The sequence below is a fragment of the Oxyura jamaicensis genome, chromosome 2 (assembly GCF_011077185.1).
Source record: "Oxyura jamaicensis isolate SHBP4307 breed ruddy duck chromosome 2, BPBGC_Ojam_1.0, whole genome shotgun sequence".
Taxonomy (NCBI): Eukaryota; Metazoa; Chordata; class Aves; order Anseriformes; family Anatidae; genus Oxyura; species Oxyura jamaicensis.
Window position 1 is genome coordinate 15814555 of NC_048894.1, and position 5491 is coordinate 15820045.

Below are 5491 nucleotides of genomic sequence, written 5' to 3' on the forward strand. Positions count from 1 at the left end.
TTAGCAGACGCTGGGAGCAGCACAGTTTTGATCACTCCCTTTGCACCTAGCATCTCTGAAAGGCCTGAAGGGACCCACATCTGGATGCACGGACACTGCTGAGTTTCTCAGCGCCCATTTACAAGTGCGACTCGATGCCACCACTTTTGGAGTGGGCTTTGAGGTCTGGGGAAGAAGTATTTTTGTACAAGTGACATCAACGTGTTGTTGTTGTTGTTGTTGTTCTGTTTTTGTGTGATTTTTATTTGTTGTTGTTGTTGTTTGCTTGTTTTATCTATCTCAGGAGCTGGTGTAACCAGCGGGATGACTTGCACACCAGCCGCATGCTGGTTCCATGCCAGCGGCCGCGCTGTCTCCTCCCTGCGTGCTCACGCACGGGCTCCTCTTTAGCAATTTGTACTTGGTGTGGAGTTCACGCTGTGAAGAGAGCAGAACCTTTTAATTATAGCGATGCCAAGCCAACAGAGATAATTAGGAAAATAAGCTCTTAGCCCCAGCAAGCTGAAGATTTATGTATATGGCACATCGACTTGGGCATAGCGAACCAAACAGCGTGCCAGGCTTTCAGATTGCACCCTGCACAGCCCTGCCAGCCTGCCCTTCGAGGGGCAGGTGCCCAGGTGGTGACACCTCTTCTGGCCCACAGGGTCACAGCGAGCAGCAGGGAAGCTGCTGCTGGGTTTGTGGTGGGGTTACAGGAGAGCTGCCTCAGGGCCCGCCCGCGGGGAGCAGGGGCACGGTGCTGCAGCGCTTCCTGTAACGGGGTCCAGCCTACTCCGGTGCTCTAATTTTAAGAGGTGGTTTCATTATCTCTAAAGCTTTTTGATGCATCACATCCCGTTAGTCAAGATACGATCTGTGCCCAGTGCTCCTCCAGCAGTTACGATAAAGCCTCTGCTGGCAGCTTTGGGGGGAAGTCCAGGACCACCGGAGGGACTTTTCTAGCTAAGGCAAGCAAGATCTGTCTGTTAGCTGATGTCTGGGTGGCACCTTGAAACGAGAAAACTCTGTGTATGTGCCCACATATTTCTCTCACACCAAAATGGTTTGCATTTAAACCTTTTGAAACCCTAATACTTGGTTTGTGAATTCCTGATGTGCTTTATCTATAAAACTAAAAATACAGCAGAAGCATATTGAGTCCTGGTGTCTGCCTCCTCCCACGTGCAGGCCATCCCTTTATCGTAGAAGTTCAGAAGGCTGCAGTCAGTGGCCATAGAGCTTTTATGCAATAAAACATGTATTTAATTAAAATGTTAAAATATGTACAATGTTTCCAGGACACTGCTTCTGCAGATCGGGCATGTCAGTGATTTATGCACTGCCTGGCTTTATATGTTGCATCGGTCTATTTCCTCCTGTCCTCAGCAAGCACCACGAAAGCCCTTCCACTGCATGCCCTCTCCCAGTGACACCAGTCCCTTTCCAAAGGGCAAACAGTGACAAACAGGGTGTCACAGATGTTAGAAGCAGCACACACAGAGATTACACATGCACAAGCAATTCCCAAAGAAAAACAAGGCACTGCTATCTCGGAGATCAGGACTGAACCTGGCTTTCTGCCCAGCTGACACCTCCATTTCTCTAGCTGTGACTTCCAAAGGCAGCTTTTGTGGGTTTCATAAAACCTGTTTGTTTCCCTGTCCTTTTCTTTGAAGGAAGGCGGTGTCACCCAGACCTTGCGGAGCTCTCAGCTGGATGCACGCATTGGCTGCCCCGTTCAGTTCCCGCTGAGCTGAATGTGTTTGTTTGCATTTAGCCTCCTTTGATGGTAACGAGAGGCCGTGACACATCCTCTCCCTGTGCATCCCAGATGTGCTCCCTCAGGAGGGTCCTTCTGTGGCTTTATCCCACCAGGGCACAGACCCCAGAGGTGGGGGGAAGTTTTTTCCAGACTTCCGTGCTGGGGCCGGGTTATGCTTCCTCCCAAGGTCCATGGAGCTGCTTGCCATTGCTTTTCAAGGGGGTCTCTGTCGTGAGGTGCTTTCTTTAAGGAATATTTCAGTCTTTGGGTGCATTCCCAGGAGATCAGCACAGAGAGTGACCCTTGGATCAGGCTTTTGGGGTGGCGGCTGTTGCATGGTCACGGTGCTGATATGGGCACTATGGGGCATGAGCAAGATGGAGCAGAGCTGGCAGCACCCATGGCAGCTTTGCAGCAAACAGAAACTGTGTTCTTCTGCATGTTGACTGCACTGCAGCTAGAGGTGATGCAGCCCTTCTCGTGCCAGCATGCCCATGGCTACAGCACAGCAAGGTCCGGCCGTGGTGTGGAAGCAGCATGGTGTAGGGTCGTGTCCATCAACACAGGCTTTGAGTGAAGGAAGCATCCGTTTGGCCTCTCTCTGAACTGATGTCTATGAGCCTTAACTTCTCAACTCTTCCTTCTTTCTATATAAGACATGACATCCCAGCTGTCCCACCTCTGGTGTGTGCTCAGGAACAAGTTGGTTTAAAAACTGCACAACTCAGGGCTCTTTGTAAGGACTTAGCAATTCCTCGATTACTCCTGAAAGAAGGAAATAAAAAGGGGTTACACAAGGTGTGGGCAAACCTCATGGCACATGATTCTAAAAAAAAAATAAAAACTTTAAAATTAAATATGCTAATGTGGGTGATGCTGATCAGTGGGCGTAATCAAAAGGCTTACTCAACTGCTGTGGTTTGAATAAAGATGGATTTGTGGTGTTTCAAGTTCTGGTCCGTAGATGTGTTGAGTCAAATGCAGTCAGTTAAGTGTAGAGAACCAGCGTGGCTGCAGATGCCCAGGGATGGCGGAGATGAGCAACGAGCTTACATTTTGGCAGAGAGGTGACCACAAGGCTGAACTACTTCAGCATAAACAGACAAGTGAAATAAGGCAGCATTGGGTTCTGCAGGCAACTCAGGGACCCACTTATCTTTTATCAGTAGAATTTAATTTCTGTTTGTAGAAGAATGGGTGGATGTTACGCAACGTTTCTCTAGAACTCCAGCTGCAGAAAACAAACCACATCTGGCCCATAAAATAATGAAATTATCTGAAAGCTGTACTGTTCTTAAAAGCAGCTAGAAGTACATGTTCAAATAACTTTCTGGAAGAGAAAATATCCAATTTGTCAGATGATAATGCATAAGCCTAGGAGGAGGAAAAAATTAAGTCAAAAGAAATATGGCACGTCAGGGAGTTCAAATAAAGAAGAGGATCCTCTCCACCAAACCTCTGCAGGCTTGCAAGGCATAAATTACACAAACAGCATTTAAAAACAGGAATGCGAAATTCAAAGAGCAGAATTAAAAGCTCTGTTCATGTTCCAGCCGTGCAGCAAGTGTGCAGCAGATGTCGGGGGCCGGCGGGTGAGAAATGCCACGGCCTGGCTGCACCGCGGGCAGCGCGTCCCCTGGGCACGCAGGGGAAGGCAGGTCGGTAACACGCACACGGGCACCTACGTAAAGCCCACAAGAAGAGGAATGCTGCACATCTGGGCAGGATGCTTTAACATTTGTGCTCTGTGGTGAAGCTGCTGTCACCCGAGGGGCTGGCGGTGCCAGGAGGCTGTCACACGGCATCGCGGTGATGTCCCACGCTTGGTCCTTGCCCTCGCTGGTGCTGAGCTGTGGGTGCACCACAAGGCTCCTTGCTGTGCTGCACAAGGGAGCAGTCTTCCCAACCACAGCTGATGTCTGGGCTGGGAGGACAAGTCCCATTTTTGTGGCCTGTTGTGCCCTATTTGGGTGAAAACGCCTCACTTTGTTTTCATGACACTGCTTTCTGTGGCTCACTGTGCGCTCCCGGCCCCCTGCGAGCCAAAGACAAGAGGGAGCAATGAACGTAGAAATAGCATGTTGGAACAGCTTGGCTGAGGGAACTGTCAAAAGACTATTGATTCCTTTCTTTGTTTGTGTGTTTAAGGTGGTTTCTGCAGCTACACTTTGGTAACGTTCTTAAAATATGTCAGCCGTGGCACGCTAAGTGGTAGAAAACCAACCTGCTGCCTCCACTCCCCGCAGCGGGGGAAGCGCGGTGCCACGGCTGCACGGAGCCCTTCCTGCATCTGAGTTGTTCCTAATTTAAATATTTGTATCTCCCAGACGGTGCAAACACATCAGTCAGTACCACACACACGGTTCCCAGCCAAATGCACATTGAAGGCCTTGCTGACAGCCCCAGCAAGCGGGTATTTCAAGCGGGTCTGCAGGCTTAAAATTAAGGAGCAGAGCCTCGCTGAAACGAACTCCCCTTTACATCATCCCAGTCATCCAAACTGGTCTTGCCATGAGGGCAAATTGCAGGCACACCTAACCTGGGCAGGTTGGGATGGGATGAGGGGTGTCTGTCACCTGGGAGCTGGAGCCGGAGCAGAGCATCCTCGTCTGCCCAGCCTGCACCTCGCTCCTCGGGGTGGTAGAGAGCCCGAGCTGAGCCCCACGGCGTGGCATGCTGCCTGCCCCCATCCTGGTGCTGACAAGGCTTTTAAAAGGTTTGTTTGCATACACATTCATTAATAGGAAAGCTACAAAGTTTTGGGAGTCCCACACCGCTAGAGCAAAGCATGGAAAGGCAGGCGCAAAACGCCCTGTGTTGTGTCAGTGGCAGCTGCGGCTTCATCTCCGTGGCTGGGTGATAGATGAGAGGAATTCGCAATTCTTCCCCACTCCCTCGGAAGATGTATCCTATAGAATGAGAATAGACACGCTGAATTATTGAGAGCCAGCCCCTTTGCCTATGAAAATGGCACGGTGTCATGTTAAATACACTGTATTAATAGGTCAATTACAGGCCTATTTTGAGTTAATGGAATTAGTTCTTTTTATTATTTTACATTTTAAATGCAATCTTTCAAGTTGTACTGGAGACTGAAAGAACAGAAAATAGAGGAAACCAGCTAAAGGCAATTAATGCTTGCAGAATGCCTGAGAGCAATGCCAGCGGCTGAGAAGGTGCGATGGGACCAGAGCTCAGCTGGGAGCATCCTTCTCTTCCCATCTACATCAACTCCCCCATGTGTAAGTGGGAAATGCTATTTTTTCAGCCCATTCTTTATATCTGAAGACATCTTAAAACAAGGAAAAATATGCTTGGGCTCCCAGCCACAGCCCTAATTTCACTGACTCATATCACTTTCTTTAATTCCTATTTGGTTTGGTGTAAATTGAGTATATACAGAGGTAGGGAGCGCAGTATTGCAACTGGTCAGGGTAGAATTATTGCATTAGTCACCGAACATTTGTTCAGCCACGGCTTTGTGCTGGAATAGGCTCTGAAGGGAAAGAGCTCCTCTGCTCTTCAAAGGATTTGCTGCCCTGTGATGGCCCTGGAATATTAATGTATACGAAAATCGACCCCCTGTGGTACACAACAGGAGAAGACTGCAGAAGGGGAACCTCTGAGCAAGCCACGCTCACCTGCCTCTACGGCTGGGGCCAAAGGACCAGCAACAAAGTGAGGCCCCAGGAGACTTTTGGGTCCTGAAGTGCCTGGTGAGAGGGCAGCTCGTGCTCCCCATGCACG